The sequence below is a fragment of the Uloborus diversus genome, chromosome 10, assembly GCF_026930045.1.
Source record: "Uloborus diversus isolate 005 chromosome 10, Udiv.v.3.1, whole genome shotgun sequence".
Lineage (NCBI taxonomy): Eukaryota > Metazoa > Arthropoda > Arachnida > Araneae > Uloboridae > Uloborus > Uloborus diversus.
This window is the reverse complement of record NC_072740.1, coordinates 109,590,162-109,602,092: the sequence shown is the minus strand read 5'-3', so window position 1 is coordinate 109,602,092 and position 11,931 is coordinate 109,590,162.

Here is an 11,931-nt window from a genome sequence, read left to right as displayed (position 1 = left end):
CTTTTTATAGAGTGTTTTAGAATCTATAACAATTTACTGAAAAAAAGTATGTACATAAGGATTATGTTAACGGCTAAGTCTCGCGATTACAAACACCTGGTGCGTATGGCGCTGACGGACCGCACAGCTTCTTCTAGATAATTGGTAGCACAGTGGTTGATTCAGCTATGACAAATGCGTGACATGTTTTGCGTATAACTGATATAAGAACCCTGTTCATCCAATACTTTATGCTGTCATCATGTGACTTAGGATCTTTGCTTCAAGAATAAAAGGCTTCACTCTCTCCACCTTTTATTTCTTCTCAGTGGTTACAACGGGACATGATACCTGAAAACGGGGCTGTCTCGTTCAAAACAGGATGTATGGTCACCTTATGTATAATATCGGGCATTTTTAAGTTAAGTATAAAATATGAGAACTATTACATTTTTTACACAAGCGCTGTATAGTATAATACCTAGGCATTCTGCATTATGACAAATGTAACTTCGGCAAAGTATAACATGCAAAGATCCTGACAGGGCTATTACTTAAATGACGTGGATTCTTAAAAAATACAAATGATATTTCGAAAAACAATATAAAAGAGCCATTAAAAAATATATTCAAAATACGTAAAGAAAATAGAAAGTAATACTAAACAAAATTTTCCTATAAAAATAAGAAATAGCTTTCAACTCATTTGTTGCAATAGGGCAGACTTGAATGACATTTTAAATTACACTTCATTTGCCTTGACATGTAGCATTCGAAGCAAATCGGAGAGGCAAGAAGTAAAAACCAAAACTATAAGGAATCGGAAATACGAAGAATGAAAACTAAAAGTTATGCACTATCAAAACAGAATTTATTTAATATTTTTAAAACATGTTAATTTGCCTTTACCTATCTTACTGAATGTCTAAGTTAGTCTAACGGGAAAGTCATTGATTTAGTTGTACTCATTTGTGTACTGCGTGTGATGTAATAAGAAGGCAACTTGGAATGTATTTGATATCTATGACTATGTAAATAATTAATCGTTGCATTTTTTTTTTTTTTTTAGTTAACTGAATATTTGGTCATTTGACAAATGAGGCGTTCTGAAATCGATTCTGTTTCTGTTTCTCTCATTTTCAAACGCTTATTGAATTGTTCTACAATTAAACAATGTTTGTGTAAGTTATTATTTTTAACTATAAAATTTAAGTAACTTTGAGATGTAATAAAAAAATAATATCGGAAAGGAAATTGCCACACATTACACAAGATACATGATCGTAAAGCTTTAACAATTAGTGTCCCCAAGTTTAATTATATCATCATACATACAAATGACTGTATGGGGATACTGGTGTTTGTGTTTGTATAATCCTTATAACAATCCAGTTTACGTCGGATCTTTGCCAAACTAAGCACAGAGTGCGTAGTTATGTAATAAAATTTTTGGCCGATGGAATTGTGTTTAGGGCCAACTTGACTCAATATTGATTTCCTTTATCCATGGGTGCCCGCTAGGGTGGGCCGAAAAAAGGAAAATTTTGGAAAGCAACTTCTAATAGCAAAAAAAATTTGTGTATTGCCATCCTAAACATGGGGAAACTAATCAGAAAAAAATAAATATTTATGTCTTCAGATCGCGCATTGGCAGCAAAGTTTGAAAAAAATGTAAAAAATGGTCAATTTTCAAATATTTTTATAACAATCCAAATGCTCAAATTTTTTGTCCTAATTCCGTTTAAATGCTTCCTTTTAATAGTCTTTTAATTTATCTTTGAAAATATTTACACTCCTTTACAGTTTTTAGCTCGCGCATAAGCCGCAAAGTTACGTGAAATCAACCAAAAATCAACGTTTGTAGCTAATTTTGTATATTGCAGTATTTCTTCTTTTAGATTTCAGTTATACATTTTTTACAGTAAATGTGTACTATACAACTCTTTGCTGGAACTGCAACTATATTATGTTGCATAAACTACTCAGAACCCACTCCAAGTTGGTGATTGCACTTTGTGTTCCACCCTGCAGTTCCCAAGAAGAATGGTTATTGACAGGACTCACACATTTGTAAAGTAACTTACAATCATAATAACTACTTGGTTTTAAACAAGTTTCTACGTTTAGATCAAGGTTTGAAGTTGGACATGGGACTCAATTTTTACATTAAGGGTTGCGAGCATACGGTCTAGGAAGATTGGGCGCCGCAGATTGGGCGCCGACTATTGGGTGCCGCATATTGGGCGCCGGGAACTTTGGGCGCCGAGCATTTTGGGCGCCGAGCATATTGTGCCCAGTATTCCCGGGGCCTAAAATGCTCGGCGCCCAATGTTTCCGGCGTCCAAAATGCTTGGCGCCCAAAGTTATCGGCGGCGAATTTTGAAACGCTCTCAATGTTTACGGTACGGTAGCTACCGGTTAGTTAACCACGTGACAGCTAATGATCACGTGCTCCAATCAACTGCTTAGAATGGTAACCGGTTGATCATAGAACGCTGGGGTTAGTAACTGGTCGACCGGTGAGGTTCGTCGAACGCAAGGAATGCTTGCGTTCGCCGAGCTCAACTGGTAGCTACCGGTTAATCGATCACGTGACATCTAATGATCACGTGCTTCATATTAATACGGTAACCGGTTGATGATAGAAAGCAGCGGTTAGTAACCGGTTACTCAGTGGTCGACCGGTTAGGATCGCCGAACAAAACCAATTACAGTACATTGGCGAAATGAGAAATAAAAACGAGCGCGTTCTATTAAACAGCATGGTAACCTGGATACATTAAAGCAACTTCGAGTAAAATGCAAACAGAGCCGCCCCTTTAAGTTGTGAGGTAGAAATTGCAATGCGAAATATTGCTGTTTAAAGTTTTAGTTAGCCCCCCCTCCCCCAGGTGGGCACCCCAGCTTTATCTACGTCATAAACCAAGGAACTAGTATCTTAATAATTAGTTGTGCTTCAATACTTTCTTAATAGATTTCTCACAAATGAATAGTGTATAATTAATACTTGAATGATTACTTTACATATTACACAATAGAGTTAATGATTTAAAGTTGATATATATATAGTTACTGATATAAATTATCATCTTAAATAGCTAGGAGATTAAATTAGTATGTTATGCAATGCTCAAATAAATCATGTTTGTTTATCAAACACTGATGTAGTCCTCACAGATGAGGGCCAGCTTTTGTTTTTCTCTCGTCCTATGTCACTGCTTTTATCTTAACTTTGTGTTTTGAAACAGCTCTTGAAATACTCTCCCGTCCTATGTCACTGCTCTTACCTTAACTTCGCGTTTTGAAAGAGCTCTTGAAACACAGTTGAACTCAACTATAATGCACAAATGGACCGCGATAAGTCTTTGTTATAACCGGACACTCATAAGAAGTGGTTTGTAAAAATTGTTTTTTTTTTACTTCTGTACAAGTACCAAAGAAGGTGACTAATTCACTTTGAGCTGTCATTTTTCTTTTTCTTGTGATATTTTTCCTCGAGGAATAACAGAAAACATAGTCAATTGCGGGGCCTCCATGGCTCTGTGGTAGAAACTTCGTCTTCTAAGCCGAAGGTCGTGGGCTCGATTCCCATTGGTGCCCTGGGTGTTATTTCCATCTCTTGGGTTGCAAATCATTCCTGTGTGTGTCCGTAGGCAAGGCGCTTGGCACGCAGTCCTCTATGTGTGTGAAGTTGTTTAGCTTCCAAATAAGTAAAAATCATCTTTTGCTTCACAGACTGAGATAAAAGTTTCCTGCATATCAAACGACGATCAAGGCAATAGCACCCGATGGGAGGTCACTGAGGCATTAAAAAAATTTTATCATCGGCAAATTTTGTCTCACGATTCGTCAAAATTTGGAGCTCAAATTTATTATCATTGGGCAAAATTTTGAAGAACTCCAAATTTTTTTGGCAAATTGAGAATTTTTGCTCTATGAAAAACTTAAGTTCGAGGCACCCCTGAACAGGGGTGCCCACCTGGGAGGGCAGGTCATGGTGCAGACTGCAGCACTGAAATTTTCAGGGGGGGGGGGGTGTTTTGACAGGTACTTTTTTCTTTTTGGGGGGTTCTTGAGTTTTGGGGGGAGGCTTTGCCACATTTAGGGGGGTGCACCGTTGCTCTTTTGGGGGGGAGGCATTCCTGCCCCCAGATGAGGGTGTATCAGATTGAAATTCCTGATTTCTGTATTTTATAAAAGTCCTTAACTTTCATAATTAATTCTTTAGACTAATTTTATTCTCTAAAATCATCATTAACTTAAGACACGGATGACTTAAAATTTGAGTCGAATGAGAGCGACAAATTTAGAAGTCTAAAAGTCCTCAACTACACAATTAAATGAACAATACTACTATGATGGATATAATTTTATATTGAAAATACTGTAGTTAACAAAATATAATAATATCATGATTATTTCAAAATAAATATTGGATACATATTCTGATGTATATCGGTGAACCTTGGCTTATAGCAAGCAGTATTTTTGTAATTCATGAACTGTCAGTTCATTTCCTAGTCAGAAATTGTATTAGAATTTTGAATTCAACCGAAAGTTAGAGAAAAGACATAAATCATTATAACAAATGATGACACCGACCTTTTTTTTAATTCGTGGAGTAGAGTAGTATTTAAAAAGTATATATTTGCTTAATAGAATGTTATCATTTCAAGATATACTTCTGAGGATATTGAAGCTGAATGTCAAGAGAAAGGAAAAAATAAAAGCTACTACCGTTACGACAAATGTGAAGAATTAGAAGTTAAATAGCACTCGACAAACTTTGCTCCAAAAGTGCAGAAAAACTACGAACTATTTTGAAGTCACGGATGCAAATGATGATGTTTCTCGGACCCCACCTTCCTCGATAACAAGGAAACAATAAGACAGTTCAAATCAATTAACCAACTTCTATGGTACTGTATAAAAATATAAAAACAATAGAGCAAGTATTGTATAAATATATGTTTATGATTACTTTCACAAACTTGCTCTTTTTTACCGAGCACTCTTATGCTGTTATAATGAGCAAATATGACGGGTCCAAATAATGAGGGTCCATCGCTTCGTGCTTGTTATAAGAGAGTTCCACTGCATTACATATAAGTGAAATAGTTTATTTCTGTTACTATCCAGCTTTGCTTTCACTGAAGTAGAAAATTAATGTGCATACTTTTTAACCTTTTTAATACTTGATTGAAAGAATGTACATTTAAAAAACAAATATGCCTTGTAATACCACTTGTGACTGTGGGGATGAAATTGTAACACTTGTGGACTTTATTAGTTTAAATATTGTGCCACTTCTGCACTAGCTCCGGGGTTAGGAAGCATTGTGTTAACTGACAGGCAAGTTGTGCAATGGTATTTGGTCATGACTTGTACATCTAGGCAAATTGTCATGGATGATAGTGTTTTGATGAAAAAACATTTTATCCAAAGAGAAAACTTGCAAACTAATGTACAACTTTCAAGCTACTTGCTGGCTTTTTCTACATGGATTTATATAAATAGCCATGATTATCTTCAATGATGTAATAACATTTAAAAGACTCAAATATATTTAGTTTTAATGTTGAAGACATATCTAAAATTTCAAATATTGGTGAGGTAAGTGACAGATGCAAATTGTCACAAAATCAGTGATTTGCAATTTTTATGTGAACAGTAGTTTGCAAAACGTAGTCGTTTGCAGGAAACGTTTGCAAATTAAGACTGCAGTAACTCGTTTTTTCCATCATTCATGAAGACAATTTGGTTCTTAACTCTCATCAAAAAACAGGTTTGTGGTTTGTTTCGTAAAAAATTAAATATGAACAGGGGAGTCCCAAGCTAAAATTTTTGGGAGGGGGAAAATTCTCAATTTGCCAAATGAAGTTCCCATTTCACCTTTTACCGAATGATAAAAGATGGCTTGCATGCATATCATTCATGCATAACAGCTAATGAGAAGAAACGTTAGGCATTAAAAAGTGATTTAAAAATTTTTTTTTTAAAAAATTCACAATATCGTGATATTATATCCACACATGCCCGATTGTCCTCAAAATTTTCTGAACGATGATTTTTTTAGGTCAGAGTAACCTCTCATTGGGGTGCCCCGTATGTAAAATGTCACCATTTCTTCATAAGCTTGACAGTTTAAATATCAGGAGGCCTTTTGTTTTTTCGAGTCGATGAGATTTCGTTTTTTTTTTTGAGGGGGGGGGGGGGTAGATTTCAAATCTGCGAAGGGACTGCTTGCAGCTAAATTTGGTTCTGGTAGGATGAGTCACAGGTTAATTGAGTTAACCAAAAAGACTGGGAATACAAGGGGGTCAAAGGTGAGGCGAAACACAAAATTATGAAGCTAAAAAACCTAAAACAATCAGTAGTGTTTTCCATAAAAGCCTGGTTCTCCATAAAAGTCTGGTTTTCCATAAAAGCCTACAATTCATTTTAATAATTTTTGAAACTCTAAATGAAGTTTCCATAATTGTACATATTATCGCTTCTAGCAACAGTAAGATATCTTAGTGTTGTTTCTAGGCTATCTCACTGTTGCTCTGAGGAGGATTATATACAAATATAAATTAGGGTTATGACTTAACAAATTTTGACCAAAAGCAGATATTGATGAATTTTTTTATTCATAATCAGAAGATATCTATTTTCGGACCTCTTTCGTTGAAGTTTCACTTCATATACCACAGGTCGTGGGTTCTATTCCCCACCCATACCTTAGGTATTATTTCCTCTCTAGATGCTGTAAATTTTTCTTGTGTTGTCTTATTCGTAAATAAATAAAGAAGTCAAACCTCTCGAGGCAATTGCACGAATCTTTCCGTACTGTTCATAAACTATGGACCTAGTAATAACAACAGTTATTCGGTTCAATTCCAAAAATAAGTTCCGCACAATTCACATTGAAAATTCTTGAGTACTTTTAGTGCAGTCAAAATATACCAGTTGAAATGAACTTCAGATTTGCGAAAATTTATGTTCTGCCTCTCTTACACAATTCTGCAGTTAATTTCACCCCTCGTAGGGCAAAAATATTCGTCTGTAATATATTGAGAATGAATTTGTCAGTACAGGTTAAAAGTAGTTCCTGGCTACAGAGCCATTTAGTTTCAAAATTTTCGCCAACCAAAAAACCAGGCTCTTAATATGTATTTGAAATGAAAACTCTCAGTATCTAGTCATATCCTCAATTTAGGAATGAAGAAGTATGAATTGGTGATAACCTAATAATATTAGCAGCATATTTATACAGCAATATTTTTCCAAAAATAGTTATTATTCTTAACATTTCAGTGGCTGAAATAAAAATATTTGGAGATATAGCTTTGAAAAGACTGCGAAAAATTATTAGCTCCAGAAATATTTTTAGAAAAGGCAAAGAATCTGGAAATGGGAAGAAATTATTCATTTTCTCTTTCCTTATTGTATATGCTTCAACTATGACAGGAATATTTTTAATCATTAGAGAAGAAAATATGAAAGAGGATATAAAAATATGAGACTACAAATGAAGCATAACAAGATATGTTTAAATTTAATGTACATTTTTTCTTTTTTTTATTTAGGCTTGATCCTACAACAGTTCTCTCACTCCGCATAAACTGAGGGCTCTTAAATATAAACAATTTTTGAGCCAGTATAAAACAGCAATCAGGCCTCACAACATGCATTCTAATATTCACATGTTTGAGAAGTTTAAAATTATTAATAAATTAACACAAAAGCAATTAAAATGTAGTCATTTAACACACAGTACATAGTCAATTGCACATTTTTGTACTTTTCATTATTTGTTTTAAAAAATTAATCATTTAAAACAAAGAAAAAAAAATTCATTTTACATTGACATCTTAAATTCATTTAACATTATATTTTACATTATTAAAATAATAGAAGTCAAGATTGCTTTACACGTAGTATTTGAAAATAATGCTATAAAAAAAATAAATATCACTTTTCATTATTTCGTCACCTCAGAGCAACACTAAGACATGTAATCCCAGGAATAACACTAAGATGTCTTACTGTTGCTCTGAAGCGACGATTTGTTTTAAAGGATTTAGTCACTTAAATCAAAGCAACAAAAATTCCATATTACATTGACGTCTTTAATTCATTTTACATTGACGCCTTAAATTCATCTCACAATAATGCTATATTTTACATTGTTAAAATAATAGAAGTCAAGATTGATTTACACGTAATATTTGAAAAATAATCTAATAAATAATAAATATCACTTTTCATTATTTGTTTTAAAGGATTTAGACATTTGAATCAAAGCAACAAAAATTCATTTTACATTGACGTCTTAAATTCATTTTACATTAACGTCTTAAATTCATCTCACAATAATTCTATATTTTACATTGTTAAATTAATAGAAGTTAAGATTGATTTACACGTAATATTTGAAAAATAATGTAATAAATAATAAATATCACTTTTCATTATTTGTTTTAAAGGATTTAGACATTTGAATCAAAGCAACAAAAATTCATTTTACATTGACGTCTTAAATTCATTTTACATTAACGTCTTAAATTCATCTCACAATAATTCTATATTTTACATTGTTAAATTAATAGAAGTTAAGATTGATTTACACATAATATTTGCAAAATAATGTAATAAATAATAAATATCACTTTCCATTATTTGTTTTAAAGGATTTAGTCATTTAAATCAAAGCAACAAAAATTCATTTTACGTTGACGTCTTAAATTCATCTCACAATAATGCTATATTTTACATCGTTAAAATAATAGAAGTCAAGATTGATTTGCACGTTATATTTGCAAAATAATGCAATAAATAATAAATATCACTTTTCATTATTTGTTTTAAAGGATTTAGACATTTAAATCAAAGCAACAAAAATTCATTTTACATTGACATCTTAAATTCATCTCACAATAATGCTATATTTTACATTGTTAAAATAAGAGAAGTCAAGATTGATTTACACGTAATGTTTGCAAAATAATGTAATAAATAATAAATATTACTTTTCATTATTTGTTTTAAAGCAGAGGTTCCCAACCTGTGGCTCGTGACCCCCAAAGGGGTCGCAAAGTGTTTCTTATGGGGTCGTGACACTATCCCTACATTTAAAAATATATCACTGCATAGTCAAATTAAAATACATAGGGGAAAAATAGCACTATTTTAGAGTAGCATCAATACTTGAGAGCAATGGCAAATCCAGGAGAAAGACTTTGGGGCTGCAGCAACCCCCTCTCATACCAGTGTAACTGATCACCCAACGTGTCCTCTAAGATTAACTTAAACTTTGGTTAAGGGACTTCAATCTCCACAAATTTCCACGAAAATGTCACGAATTTACCTTCCTTTAATATCATCCAAAATCGTATGAAATTTCATTTTTGGAACTTCTACTTCTAAAAACTTCTGTGGGAGATTCTCTAAACCAACTCTTATCCTGAAAAGTATCCTGTACTTGCATTTTTAGGACTTAAATTTGGAACTATTCCGGGGAAGTGCTGCCAAACCCATCCCATCCCCTAACTTCACCAAAAATTAATAAGAAAAGGATTTTTAGAATTTTAATTTCAAAAAGAAATCGAACTTACTTTCCCAGTTTAAAAAATTATAGATTGCATAAAATTTCGTTTTCAGGACTTAAATTCCAAAAAAAAAAACAAATCTGGGTTGAACTTCTGAACATTTTTCCTTGTCATCACATATAACCTACTATTCTGTTTTGGAGGACTTACATTTTTAAAATTTCCTTGGGAGTACCCCCAATACTCTGTCCTCCCACATTATTAAAATTCATCGAAAATTTCATCTTTGGAACCTTTTTCTTAACGTTTATAAAAATGATCTATAATTGCATTTTTAGAACCTCCAATTCAGAAAATTTCCGCGGAAAAGTCTCCAGAGCTCCTTTTTTCCCCTTAACTTCAACAATGATGATCTACAACTGAGCTTATGTAGGACATATCATTTTCATTTTCGAAAAATTAGAGAGCATCCTGGAAACTCCTCCCCTATTGTTAAAAATCATCTAAAACTTCATTTTCAGGGCTTCAATTTTAAGAAATTTCAATGGGAGAGTCTCCGAGCTTGAGCCGTTCATAACAATATCTGAAACTCTCTTTTTCCGAACATGACCAGACATCTTGTAAATTGCAATTTTAGAACCATAATTTTGAATATTTTCCAGTTATATTTTTAAGAAACTTACGACAGTAGATCCATATTGTTAATTCTCTTTCTCGCTTATATAACGCACTTCTCTTAATTTGATTGCTCATATGCTAGTAATGACCCCCCCCCCCTCCAAGCAAAAATCTGAACTCTCTCTCACTCTAGCTATATATACATTTGGAAAAAATTGAGTGGCTACCAAACGCCCTCCTCCCAATTTTTTTACCTCGCAACTGCATAGTTAAAAAAAAAATTCCTTCATCCACGTCAAGGAAAGTTAATGACAGTAAGACTATATAAGGTTTTTATGACCTCAGTTCCCAAAAATCAAATCTTGCATTTGCCACTGCTAGGACGCAAGAATTTTGAAAGTGTCGAAATGTACATTTGAAGTTATAGAGACCAGCTTTGTTTTTTTTTACTTCTGCAATAATTGCAGAAATTAAAAAGAAAATCAGTAAGCATAAATAAAATATTTCAAGCACCTTGAGTTATTACATAAAATATGCAGTCTTTGTCTTCGCATACATGCAGACATACACACATATTTGTGTCTGTGTTTACATGTAGGGGGTCGCGGGTTGTTTAGTTGGTGAAAAGTGGGTTGTGACGCGAAAAGGGTTGGGAACCACTGTTTTAAAGGAAGAAAAATTCAATTTACATTGACGTCTTAAATTCATTTTACATTAGCGTCTTATATTCATCACACAATAACACTATATTTTACATTGTCAATAGAAGTCAAGATTGATTTACACATAATATTTGCAAAATAATGTAATAAATAATAACTATCACTTTTTATATATTTTTTAAAGGATTCAGTTATTGAAATCAAAGCAACAAAAATTTATTTTACATTAACGTCTTAAATTCATCTCACAATAATGCTATATTTTACATTGTTAAAATAAAAGAAGTCAAGATTGATTTACACATAATATTTGCAAAATAATGTTATAAATAATAAATATCATTTGTCATTTGTTTTAAAGGATTTAGTCATTTAAATCACAGCAACAAAAATTCATCTTACATTGACGTCTTAAATTCATTTTACATTAACGTCTTAAATTCATCTCACAATAACGCTATATTTTACATTGTTAAAATAATAGAAGTCAAGATTGATTTACACATAATATTTGCAAAATAATGTTATAAATAATAAATATCATTTTTCATTATTTGTTTTAAAGGATTTAGTCATTTCAATCAAAGCAACAAAAATTCATTTTACATTGATGTCTTAAATTCATTTCACATTAACATAATATTTTACATTGTTAAAATAATAGAAGTCAAGATTAATTTACACATAATATTTGCAAAATAATGTTAAAAAAATAATAAATATCACTTTTCAACGAACTGTTTAGCTCATTAAGACCACTGCATGATTCAGTGTATCTTCTTCTGTAAACAAAACAAAAGTCGACACAAAAAGATAAAATAAAAATGCGAAGGGGGAGCAGGTAGCAGGGGTGATTGTGTCCAGAGTTCAAAAATCCTGAGAAGTAAAATAACCTTGTTACATAAATAACTCATTTTCTTTCTCTTTCTTAACAAAAAGTGACTTACCACTAACTAATTTATATTTCTCATAAAAATTGATGGAAAACGAGCAAAGTAGCACAAAAGCTCCAAATACTGTTATAAGTTCCAAGTATGAATAACAGGCTAGACTCACAAAAGATCATAAATATCCTGAAATTTTCTGAGAGCAAATCGCAAAAAATCTAGGAATCTATTTTCTGCAGAGCACAATCACTC